Consider the following 14,102-nt stretch of genomic DNA (forward strand, 5'->3'; position numbering starts at 1 on the left):
GTGACTGGCTCCGTGCTGAGTGTGGAGGGTGCTTAAGATGCTCTCTCTCCCTTGGGGCGCCTTAGTGGCTCAGTCAGTTAAGCGTCCAACTTCAGCTCAGGTCATGATCTCACAGCTCATGAGTTAGAGCCCTGCATCAGCCTCTGTGCTGACAGCCTGGAGCCTGCTTTGGCTTCTGTGTCTTCCTCTCTTTATGCCCTTCCTTCACTTGTGCTCAGTCTCTCAAAAATAAATTAAAAGGTGAAAAAAAAAGATTCTCTCTCTGCCACTTGCCTGCCCACATACACACACTCACTCTCAAACTTACAAAGGTAAGAAATAGGTAGCCGTCTTTCTATGCCTGACTTATTTCACTTAGCATAATGCCCTCCAGTTCCATATGTTGGGATGAGCACTGGGTGTTTTATGGAAACCAATTTGACAATAAATTACATGTATAAAAAAAGAAATGCACATGTGTACCAGTTTTAGTACACCAACTCCAGCAATGAGTATGTTTTAAACATTTTATTAATTTATTTTTAAAAAATTTAAAATGTTGTCATTTATTTTTGAGACAGAGCATGAGCAGGGGAGGGGCAGAGAGAGAAGGAGACACAGAATCTGAAGATGGCTCCAGGCTCTGAGCTGTCAGCACAGAGCCCGATGCGGGGCTCCAACTCATGGACTGTGAGATCATGACCTCAGCTGAAGTCGGACACCCAACTGACTGAGCCACCCAGGCGCCCCAACATTAATTTAATAGAAAACAATTAACGTTATTGTTCTTCTATTTTGTAGATTTTAATTATTGTTGAGGTTTTCCTATGATTTTGCGTGTAAAGAGTCCCTCATTCAGTGTTGTCATAGAATGTTCCAAGACAGAGTGAGCACCAGGCTCGTGGATTGCAAATATAAAGATGTGCACATTAAAGAAAAAATAAGATTGGCATTTAAAAAAAAACAGGCATAAAAGTTTAAAAAAAAACCACAGGCATGTATTCTGAGGGGGAAAATGTATACATAGAAGCAATAAGCTAATAGAGAATACCCAACAACCAAAATAAGCCAAATTAGCCTTACTTCAGGAGCTCTGTTAATCAGTGGGAAAACACTGCCAATTATATATAGAAGTTGGAAATAGAGATAAGAAATTAAAAATAGTTATATGCGAGATACAGCTGAAATATTCAGAGCAGTGTACCTTACGGTTCAGAAAAAGACGTTTATTCAAGTAATCTGAAAAGAAGCATTGCAGTGTGGTCAGATGGGCATATAGACTGTTGGTGTCAAACAGTGATATCCCTTTAGGAAAGCAGACAGTATTAAAAGCTTTTCATCAATTTAACTATCTTGGACTCAGTTCCTCTTCTAGGAGCCTATCAAGTAGAACCACTAGGTGTCAATCTTATGTAATACAGAATTCTTTCAGTTGTCCAATGGATTGTATAAAATCAGAAACTGAAGATTGACAACAGAGCATGACTAAATATACCTAGTGTATCAATGTTGTGCACTATAAACTCAAATTCAGACTTTCAAAGAATACTTAACAAGTTCTCTTACTTAGAGTTTTAGGAAAATCAAAGTCGCATAAGAGACTAGTGTTTATAAAGTCTGTCTCCTTTCTTAGACAAACATCACTAGAAGGAAGTAAAATTTGCTTAACATTGGTTACGTTTGTATAGCATGGATAACTGTTTCTGGTTTTAAATCTTGGTTCTAAGAGCTTTTCGATGAATAGAAGTTTATTATGCAGTGAAGAAAGTTAAATCCCATGAAATCCACTCTTCCCCCTGAATCCCAACGTATTTCCATCCTTTGACTTCTGTTTTACACCATCCTCTGTCATTGAACTTCCTCCTTGGGGTTTAGATTCTTTTTAACAGTTGATATGGGGTCCAATGCCCACACAAGGTTTCAACAAGGAAAATGGATGCAGAAGGATTGAAGTATCCTGACTGAATCATGTGGCTGAATAACTGAGGACCCGACAGTTACATACTGAGCACCTTAGACCAGACCTTCTCAAGAATTTTTGCCCAGAAGAATCACTTGAGGAGTTCATAAAAAAAAATTTTTTTTTTAAAGAAAAAGGAGACCAAACTTGAAAATTCCCTGGGGCAAATTCTACAACACAAGAAAAGGCAGGTGTTGGCAAGGATGCAGAGAAAGGGGAACCCTCTTGCATGGTTGGTGGGAACACAACCTGGTGCAGCCACTGTGGAGAACAGTTTGGAGATTCCTCAAGAAATTAAAAACAACAATACCCAATGATCCAGCAATTGCACTACTAGGTACTTACCTAAAGAATACAAAAATACTAATTCAAAGGGACACATGTACCTTGATGTTTATAGAAGCATTATCAGCAATAGCCAAATTATGGAAAGAGCCCAAGTGTCTATCAACCAATTACTGGATAAAGAAGATGTGGTGTATGTATATAGATGATGGATATATATATATATAATAGAATATTACTCAGCCAGAAAAAAAAAGAAGTCTTGCCATTTGCAAGGACATGAATGGAACTAGAGAGTATAATGCTAAGTGAAATAAGTCAGAGAAAGTCAAATACCATACAATTTCACTCGTACGTGGAATTTAACAAAACAAAGGAGCCAAGGAAAAGAGAGAGAGGCAAGCCAAGTAACAGATACTTAACTATCGAGAACAAACTGAGGGGTAGCAGAGGGTGCTGGCATGGGTTAAATAGCTGATGGAGACTAAGGAGAGAAATTGCCATGATGAGCACTGAGTGTCTGAGGCAAGTGTCAAATCACTGTATTGTACACCTGAAACTACTATCACGCTGTATGTTAATCAACTGGAATTTGAGTAAAAAGTCTTAAAATAAAAATGTTTTTAAGAAGAAAATTCCCTGGGCAGAAGAAACCACTTAAACCACATCAGCAAAACTAAATCTACTTTATTTCATGAACATAAGTGAAACTGAAGTTGTTTCTTGTAAACACCTCTGATAACCATAGAAGAAACTTAACGTCGATGGTGAGCACTTATGGAGAGCACAGAGTTATAGAGTTGTTGAATCACTGTGTCGTACACCTGAAACTAATGTAACATTGTAGGTTAATCATACATCGGTTTAAAAATTCAAGAGTTTTTTTTTTTTTAAGAAACTTAAGCCATCTTCCTAAAAACGTGTAAGATAATTACTTTGAAACCATTCCCTGCCATCTGGAGATCCTCTCCAGAATAACCAACCATTGTAAAGGTTAAATAACTCCTCATTTTCATTTTATACGCTGTAACGTCATTCACCTGAGCTTCATGAGTTTTGAATTTGAGAGCACCAAGTTCGAAAACCATTCTTAAATCCACAATAAGCTCTTTCTAAATCTATTTTACTAATTTGGTGGTTTTAATTTTGCTATGTCTGCTTTTCTTTTCTTTCTTCTTCTTTTTTTTTTAACACTCCCAATGCCCAGAAATATCCAGGCCTGTTAAACAAGAAGCTTTGAAAGACCCAGGAATCCATCTTTTCTTACAATTCCCCCAAATAACTTCCACACGCAGCCAAAATTGAGAGCCAGCGCCTTAGAACACAGTTGAGGATCCCTCAGAGTAGAGAAGCTATAGCTCACCCTTAAAATATCCTCTTTCTAACATTGCAGTCACTAAATAAAAGGATGGTGTCCATGGTAAGGCCACAAGCATGAGTTTCTGGTTAAAAAAAAAAAACAGAGTGGAAAAAAAAACTGAGAGAATTGGAAAATTTCAGTGACAACATAAATAACAGGATTTTAAAAATCAAAATGAACAAATTGGCAAGAATGGTAACTCACCAACCCTGACACCAATCTTCTGGGCCAGTTCCTAAAGCAAGCAAGCCAGGGAAGTGGGAAGAGAAGGTCTACACCCACCCAGAGATGAGTGGGCGGGTTAATTCCTCTCCTTTTTATTGACTGAGGTAGGTTCTGGATAACCAGGTTCACAATGGAAGGGAAACACTGCTTCACCTGGGCTTTTGTGCCTCAACTGTTTTTCTCCACGTAGACCTTTCTTCTCAGGTCTGCTGATAACAAGACAGTACAGACCCAGCTTGTGATGTTGGAGCTCTTGGGGAATCTGGCAAAGAACCCCCAAAACAATTGACTGGGGCAGTGCCAAAGAAAAAGAACTCCGCTTATAATCTTAACTTCAGATAACCGTCTGTTCCATGATCCACATAAGGTGAATATTCCATGCATTCTGCATCAAGGTCTGGCAAGGGGCCTTTCCAGTATAAGAGATTGTGGAGCAGTACAATCATGGGTAAATTTAACAGGTGATGGGATTCATAGAGGCCCTGCCTAGATCCCAAACCCTGAGGTCGCCAGATTTGCTGCACAGCTGGAATCACCTGACATCTCTCACGCTGACTGAGGATTTGCTCCCACCTGCAGGCGCCCTGCTTTCATCAGCAGAGGGTGTGTTCTGGGTATGACTAGTAAATGTAATTCTTCATATTTCACAGATTACAGAAGGAAACAAATATGATCACCTTAACAGATGAAAAAAAGGTAAACCTAGAAGATTCCATGTCTATTTGGGCTCTTAGATGTATCTTTGTAAATTAGGAAAGACAGGAATCTCCTTAACCCATTCCAAAAGAACATTAAAAAAAAAAGAAAGAAAAGTAGCCAAAACCTCATAATGGAAAAATGATGACAGAATACCTTTTAGGATATGAGACAAACATACCCTCTGTCCCCAATCTTATTTCAGTGTAGTACTGAAACAGCAGTTGATTCAGTGGGACAAGAAAAGGGACTTGGAAAGAAGAGGCAAATTTGAGAGTATATGAAATAATTTGGTATATCTGTACAAACTCCCTCCCCGCAAATCTATGGAAAAACTGTTTGAATTAATATTGTATTGTATACTTGAAAGTTGTTAAAAGAGTAGCTCTTAAGTGTTCTCACCACACAAACACCCACAAAAGGTAATTATGAGACGTGGTGGAGGTGTGAGTTGATCCTATGGTGGCAATCATTCTGCAATATATTAGTGTATCGGATCAACATCCTAAGCCCTTCAACTTACACAATGTCCTATGTCAATTATATCTCGATAAGGCTGGGAAAAAAATGTTACTAAGCTTTTAAATGGCACTTTTATGAATATAAAAATTCGTGTGTATTTCTATAAATAAATCTAGTTAGAATTTGAAATTTAAAAGGATATCATAAGTCAGTCAGAGACAGATAAATATCATATGATTTCACGCATATGTGAAATTTAAGAAACACAACAGATGAACATAGGGGAAGGGTAGGAAAAAGAAGATAAAAAGACAGAGGGAGGCAAACCATAAAAGACTCTTAAATACAGAGAATGGACTGAGGGTTGCTGGAGGGGAGGTGTGTGTGGGGGGATGGGTTAAATGGGTGATGGGCATTAAAGAGGACACTTGTTGGAATGAGTGCTGGGTATCATATGTAAGTGATGAATGACTAGGTTCTACTCCTGAAACCAATACTAATTGTATGTTTACTAACTTGCACTTACATTTTTAAAAAAATTGGAGATCACTGAACAAAAAAACTTGGCTTTATTGAATTCCATTTCACCTCTTAGTTATCTTTATAGGATCCAAGATTGTATTTGTCTATTTGAAGAACTATCTTCCAACAACTAGTATGGCTTTTTCATCAGATAGAAAACTGTTATCTTATTTGCAAATGACATATTGGACAAAGGGCTAGTATCCAAAATCTATAAAGAGCTCACCAAACTCCACCCAAATAACAAATAACCCAGTGAAGAAATGGGCAGAAAACATGAATAGACACTTCTCTAAAGAAGACATCCGGATGGCCAACAGGCACATGAAAAGATGCTCAACGTCGCTCCTCATCAGGGAAATACAAATCAAAACCACACTCAGATATCACCTCACGCCAGTCAGAGTGGCCAAAATGAACACATCAGGAGACTATAGATGCTGGAGAGGATGTGGAGAAACAGGAACCCTCTTGCACTGTTGGTGGGAATGCAAACTGGTGCAGCCACTCTGGAAAACAGTATGGAGGTTCCTCAGAAAATTAAAAATAGACCTACCTTATGACCCAGCAATAGCACTGCTAGGAATTTACCCAAGGGATACAGGAGTACTGATGCATAGGGGCACTTGTACCCCAATGTTTATAGCAGCACTCTCAACAATAGCCAAATTGTGGAAAGAGCCTAAATATCCACCAACTGATGAATGGATAAAGAAATTGTGGTTTATATACATAATGGAGTACTACATGGCAATGAGAAAGAATGAAATATGGCCCTTTGTAGCAACATGGATGGAACTGGAGAGTGTGGTGCTAAGTGAAATAAGCCATACAGAGAAAGACAGATACCATATGGTTTCACTCTTATGTGGATCCTGAGAAACTTAACAGAAACCCATGGGGGAGGGGAAGGAAAACAAAAAAAGAGGTTAGAGTGGGAGAGAGCCAAAGCATAAGAGACTGTTAGAAACTGAGAACAAACTGAGGGTTGATGGGGGGTGGGAGAGAGGGGAGGGTGGGTGATGGGTATTGAGGAGGGCACCTTTTGGGATGACCACTGGGTGTTGTATGGAAACCAATTTGACATTAAATTTCATATATTGAAAAAAAAAGAAAAAAAAGAAAACTGTTATCTTGTTTTAGTTAATAATCCTCCAACTACTTTAGTTAGCAGCCTACCATTAAAAGGTATTCTTCTCCTTTTTTTTTTGACCATTTGTAAACTCTATAATATTCATATGTTGGTACTATTATTGTTGGTCTTTGCAACTGATATTTGATGTTATAAACATGTCCCTTTGATATTCTTCTAGGGCTTATGAACGTCAAGTGTTTTTGAAATTTATATAATATTTAAAATGACACATTGGAAGTAACCTAGAAAAAAAAAGGTGTCGTACGCAATAAAAGGCATCCAAGGAAGAAGTAAAACTTTCACTATTTGCAGATGACATATAACTCTATGTAGAAAACCCTAAAGACTCAATGAAAAAAAACCTAGTAGAACTGATAAATGAATTCAGTAAAGTTGCGGGATGCAAAATCAATATGCAGAAATCTGTTGCATTTGCATACACTGTTAATGAAGTAGCAGAAAGAGAAATCAAGAAAATAATCCCATTAACAATTGCATCAAAAAGAATAAAATACCCAGGAATAAACTTAACCAAGGAGGTGAAAGACCTGTACTCTGAAAACTGTCAATCATTTATGAAAGAAATTAACGAGGACACAAATGGAAAACATTCCATGTTCATGGATTGGAAGAAAAATATTGTGAAAATGTCCATATGACCCAAAGCAGTCTACAGATTCAATGCAATCCTTATCAAAATACCAACAGCATTTTTCACAGAACTAGAACAAATAATACTAACATTTGGATAGAACCACAAAAGACGCCCCAATAACCAAAGCAATCTTGAGAAAGAAAACAAAACAGGAAGTGTCACAATCCCAGATTTCAGGATATACTACAAAGTTATAAAAATTAAAAGAGTATCCTGCTGGCACAAAAAGACACATCAATTCTGATCAATAGAACAGAGTAAAGAGCCCAGAAATAAACTCCTGATTATATCATCAATTAATCTTCCACAAGGGAGGCAAAAATATATAATGTGAAAAGAATCTCTTCAACAAATGGCGTTGGGAAAACTAGACAGCTAGATTCAAAAGAACAAAACTGGACCACTTTCTCACACCATACACAAAAGTAAATTCAAAATGGATTCAAGACCTGTGAGATGTAAAACTATAAAATTCCTAGGAGAAAATATAGACAGTACTCTTTCTCACATCAGCCATAGAAATATTTTTCTATATATGTCTCCTCAGGCAAGGAAAATAAAAACAAAATTAAACCATTGGGACGACATCAAAATAAAACGTTTTTGCACATCGCAGGACACCATCAACAAAGCAAAAAGACAACCTACTGACTGGAAGAAGATGCTTGCAAATGATATATCTAATAAGGGGCTAATATCCGAAATATATAAAGAACTTATACAACTCAACACCAAAAATACCCCCAAAGAATCTAGATTAAAATGGACAGAAGACATGAATAGACATTTTCCCGAAGAAGATATACAGATGGCCAATAAACACATGAAAATATGTTCAACATCATTCATCATCAGGGAAATGCAACTCAAAACCACAATGAGATATCACCTCACACCTGTCAGGAGGGCTAGACTCAAAAGGTAAGGAATTACAAGTGTTGGTGAGGATGTGGAGAAAAATAAATCTTTGTGCACTATTGGTGGGAATGCAAGCTGGTGCAGCCACTGTGGAAAACAGTATGGAGATTCCTCAAAAAATTAGAAGTAGAATTACCATATGATAATACCATTTGATATTTACCCAAAGAAAAGAAAAATGCCAATTGGAAAAGATTATGTGCACCCCTATGTTTATTGCAGTATTATTATTATTATTATTATTATTATTATTATTATTGCCAAGATATGGAAGCAATCCAAGCATCCATTGATAGATGAATGGATAAAGAAGATGTGGTACACACACACACACACACACACACACACACACACACACACGCACATGCACACAGGAATGTTACTTGGCCATAGAAAGGATGAGATCTTCCTATCTGCAGCAACATGGATGGATTAGGGAGTATAATGCTAAGTGAAACAAGTCAAAGACGAATACCATATGATTTCACTCATGCGAAATTTAAGAGACGAATGAACAAAGAAGAAAGAAGACAAACCCAAAAACAGACTCTTAAATATGGAGTGCAAACTGGTGTTTGCCAGGTGAGAGGTCGGTGGGGGGAGTGGGTGACATAGGGGAAGGGGATTAACAGCACACTTCTCATGATGATCACTGAGGAAGGTACAGAATTGTGGAAGCACTCACTGTACTCGAATTTATAATTGAAAATTAAGAAAGGATGTCCTACTCAATGACAAGAAAAATATAAAATCACAAGAAATAAATCTAATACAATATTATAAGCCTTAATGGATAAAGTATGAAGTTTTATTGATAGACATAAAAATTGTGACAAATGAAGAATTACACTAAGTTCTTGTATGTGAATGATCATTATTATAAGGATGTCAATACTCTCCATATCCACCTCTATATTCAGTAAATTGCTAATCCCAACAGAAATTTTTGTGCAGCCATTCTGAAGTGTATGTGGGAGACAGAGGGGGTTAGTGTAAACCATGCTACTCCCAGAGCACAACAGAGTGTGGGAGAGGGGATGTTGATTGAATTGGGTGGACCTTACAAAGATTTCACTTAAAAGCTCTAGTAATTGGTGCACAGACCGTGCACTGGCCTCCAGCCAGAACTGAAGCTACAAGGTGGCATCAGCTCCCTCCATCAAATGGTGCCTCAGGCACTGGGACTGTGGCCACCTCCCTCTGCATGACACCCCTGGATGTGGGGAAGGCACACTTGCAGGCTGTGTCCCTCAGTGGCCAGATAGCTGAGGCCTCCCTCCAGACTCTGGAGCCTCTGCTATGCCAAATTGCTCTTCTCTCTCTGGTCCACAGGGAGGTGCCTCCTATCTGCAGTGGTGTTCTGGAGCCCCTGTACTTGTACCCAAATGGAAACAAGTACCTTGTTTCAGGACTGTGCTTGCCTCACTGGCATCGTGGATACCTCTGTGAAGACTGTAGGACAGAAGAGGACCCTGTGGACTGGCCTCCCAGCCACCCGTGTTAGCCACTGCCGTCTCCTTCACTGCCTATGACCAACTGAAGGCCTTCCTTTGTGGTCAAGCCCTGACTCCTGACTTCTTTGCACCCATGGTGGCTGGTGCACTAGCCCACTTGTAGCTGGTGCAGACCAAGCTGTAGGCTCAGCCTGTGTCACACTGGGAGCTTGGTGCCTGTGCCCAGCTGCCATGGCTCAGGTTGGCTGGCACTCACGGAGGCCAGGGTCCTGCTACCCTTTGGGATGTGCCCTTCTCAACCCTGTCCTGGTTCAACTACAGCTGGTGAGCAGATGGATGAGTGGGCTCTGGCCAAAACACCAGACATCTGTGGGAATCATCAGCTTTGTGGCTGGCAGCCTCTAAGGGATAGTGGTGGCCATCCTGACTCCATGACACCTCACACTGGGAGCAGTCGCGGCTGTGAGTGACGTCTGCTGTGGAAGATCCTGGCTGAGCCAGGCACCACGGGACTCTTTGCAGGCTCTGTTCCAGCGGTCATCAAGGCCACCCCCTCCTGTGCCATAATGATCAGCACTTATGAGGTTAGCAAAAGCTTCTTCCAGAGGCTCAACAGAGAACAGCCTCTGGACTCTTAAAAGGAGCCAGAGGACAAGGACCACATCTCTTCCATGGTTGAGGGTGGGGCAGAAGAAGACTGAGCCAAGGGCCTTGTCCTCAGCACTGAGGGGAGGGGCCTCATTTCCCTTCCTTCTCAACTATGAGCTCCTGGGGTAGGGAGCTGTCCCTCTAGGCCTGCTCTGGCCCTCCTAAAACAGCTTTCTTCCTTCTGTTCCTCATTCCCAAGCCCCAAAGATAATCACATTTCTGCCCCCACTCCCACCAAGTTCAAGACCAAATCTGCTAACTTCCCCCTCCCCTCCCACAAGTTTCCTGTGTGTTTGCTGTAGCTGGGTCTGCCCATATCCCCACCCCCGCCACCCCCCACCTGGAGCCACAAAACTCTGGGCCTGGTGTAGTCTGTACCCATCACTTGAGTCTATTCCTTGAGTCTAAAGATGATGAACTTCCACAAACAAAAACAAAACAAAAAAAGGAAAAAAAATCTATAGTAATTAAGACTTATTGGGACATGGATGGACAAATGAATCAATAGAACAAAAGATCCCAGAAGCAAAGGCAATCAATATAAAAAGTTGCTTCTTAACAGATTGCTGTGCAGCAGGAAAGGCAAACTATTCATTAAATGGACATCCAGATGGCCAACTGACACATGAAAAAGTGCTCAACATCACTCATCATCAGGGAAACACAAATCAAAACCACAATGAGATACCACCTTACACCTGTCAGAATGGCTAACATTAACACCTCACGCAACAACAGATGTTAGCAAGGATGTGGAGAGAGAGGATATCTTTCGCATTGTTGGTGGCAATGCAAGCTGGTGCAGCCACTCTGGAAAACAGTATGGAAGTTCCTCAAAAAATTAAAAATAGAACTAACCTAGACCAAGCAATTGCACTACTAGGCATTTACCCACAGGATACAGGTGTGCTGTTTTGAAGGGACACATGCACCCCCATATTTATAGCAGCACTATCAACAATAGCCAAAGTATGGAAAGAGCCCAAATGTCCATCGATGGATGAGTGGATAAAGAAGATGTGGTATGTGTATATATTTATATATATACACATATATATATTATATATATATATATACATACACACACACATATATATATAATGGTATATATATAATGGTATATAATGGTATATATATATATATATATATATATATATATATATATATATATATATAAAATGGAGTATTACTCGGCAATCAAAAAGAATGAAATCTTGCCATTTGCGACTACATGGATGGAACTGGAGGGTATTATGCTAAGCGAAATTAGTCAGAGAAACACAAATATCATATGACTTCACTCATATGGGTACTTTACGAGACAAAACAGATGAACGTAAGGGAAGGGAAACAAAAATAATATAAAAATGGGGAGGAACAGAAGAGACTCATAAATATGGAGAACAAACTGAGGGCTGCTGGAGGGGTTGTGGGAGGGGGGATGGGCTAAATGGGTAAGGGGCATTAAGGAATCTACTCCTGAAATCATTGTTTCAGTATATGGTAACCAATTTGGATGTAAATTAAAAAAAATTTAAATTTAAATTTAAAAAAATTAAAGGCAAAAAATTTAAAAAATAAAATAAAATAAAATGAAGCTAGTACTTTTTTTGATGTTAATTGGGGAAAAAAAGATCCGTTCTCCCTATCCTAGATGAATGGGATTCGTGTGGATGAATACTTCTGTGTGAAAAGCCAAACTATCATCTTCAAAGACAACATAAGATACCCATTTGATTTGGGTTAGGGGATGTTTATTTTGGGGAAATGGAATGATTTATTCTTAAACAAGACTCATAAAATAAACCTGGATAAGTTTGATTTCATTGAAAGTAAAAACTGTTCAGCAAATCATCCTATGAGAAAGAAAGAAAAGTACAAACCACAAACTGGGAGATTATCCTACGTTATTAGCTAAGCACCATTATCAGAAAACATAGGCACTTCTGCGTGCAAACAAAAGCAGGAAATAACCAAAGAAAGTAGAAACAAAGTGACAAAAAGGCATTTCTCTCTCTCTCTCTCTCTCTCTCTCTCTCTCTCTCTCCCTCTCTCTCTCTCTCTCTCTCACACACACACACACGCGCGCACACACACACACACACACACACACACACACCACAAAAGGCAAGAAATGTCCCCTGGACATGAGAAAACTTCTAACCTTTACTAGTAATCATGCAAAGGCAAAGGGAAGCAACAATGAAACACCCAATATTTAGCAAGTATTTTTAAAGTTTGACATCATCAGGAGTGAGCAGAGATGTGCAGCCATGGGGACATTCATCTATGTAGGATGGTAATGTAACTTGGTTAAAACACTTGGAAATAGGCATAGGCAGGAATGGTCTGGGCATCTTACATTAACCTGGCAATTTCACTCTTAAGTAATTCTACATTCTGACACATGTGGACCAGGGGATACGTTCAAGGATGTTCAGCACAGCGTTATTCATCTTAGCAACAATTGAGAAACAAAAACTATCACCGACAGAATAGATAAGCTGTGACATATTCATACACATAGATACTTTAAGGCAGTAAAAAAATAAATAAACCACAGCTAAAACGAATTTAATGTTGGCAAATTTCAAGAACGTAATGGTAAGTGAAAGAAACAAGTCATAGAAGGACAAATGCTCCCTAATTCAAAATCAGGGAAAACTAAACATATCTCTTAGGGGAGCATCTACCAGAGGGAAAAATAAAAAGAAGGTTGAGGGGAGTAATTAATACCAAAATTACTTCATTTGGCAACTATTGAGGGTGGAAAGGGCATGCATTTGGGGCTGGGTAGACAGAACCTGCAAAGGTCCTTATAATGTCTATTTCTTTTTTTAATGTTTATTTTTGAGAGAGAGAGAGAGAGAGAGAGAGAGCGCAAGCAGGGGAGGGGGCAGAGAGAGGAAGACACAAGATCCGAAGCGGGCTCTGCACTGACAGCAGAGAGCCCAATGTGGGGCTCCAAATCATGAACCGTGAGATCATGACCTGAGCCAAAGTCGGACACTCAACTGACTGAGCCACCCAGGTGCCCCTATGTCTTTCTTTTTTTTTTTTTAATTTAAAACATTTTTTTAACATTTATTCATTTTTGAGGGACCGAGAGAGACAGAGAGTGAGTGGGGGAGGGGCAGAGAGAGGGAGATACAGAATCCAAAGCAGGCTCCAAGCTCTGAGCTGTCAGCACAGAGCCTGAAGCAGGGCTTGAACTCATGAACCTGTGAGATCATGACCTGAGCCGAAATTGGATGCTTAACTGACTCAGCCACCCAGGGCTCCCATAATGTCTATTTCTTAATCAAGGTTCTAGACCACAGATATTTGTGTTCTGTTTATGGTTATTCCTCAAGTTTTCCATTATACTGTCTACACTTCTTTATATGCATAATGTATTTCACACACCCCCAATAATAGTACTTAATTTATAGGGTTCTTAAAAGGAGAAACCCAAATTATAATTAGAAAAAGGATAGGCTTTGGCATATTGAAGTTTCCAGTGAACTTCAGAGATGGTTGTGATGAATACAAGGAATCCCAGGGCAGAGTGAAAATCATGCTCAATGATGAAATACTGACCTCACACCCGAAAACCTTAACACCTGTTCCACATCCTCAAAACTACATTAGCCATTGGTCATTGGGTTTCTTTTGGGTGTTAGACATAGTGGTGACAGAAAAGTGATCAGGATGCACTGACGTTCCTCAAGGAGCTTAGAATGGAGGAAGGAAGTGATTGTTTAATTTCATAGTCATTTGCATTGCAGAGAGTAATCCTCATTCCCTAGGTTACCCAGTTTGGA

General features: G+C 39.4%; 1 pseudogene; it reads left to right on the plus strand.

Annotated features, from left to right (window-relative positions):
- Positions 1-9,196: 9,196 nt before the first annotated feature.
- LOC113593301 (probable mitochondrial glutathione transporter SLC25A39) lies at positions 9,197-10,496 on the plus strand (annotated as a pseudogene).
- The last annotated feature ends 3,606 nt before the right edge of the window (positions 10,497-14,102 follow it).

The sequence above is a fragment of the Acinonyx jubatus genome, chromosome E2 (genome assembly GCF_027475565.1).
Source record: "Acinonyx jubatus isolate Ajub_Pintada_27869175 chromosome E2, VMU_Ajub_asm_v1.0, whole genome shotgun sequence".
Lineage (NCBI taxonomy): Eukaryota > Metazoa > Chordata > Mammalia > Carnivora > Felidae > Acinonyx > Acinonyx jubatus.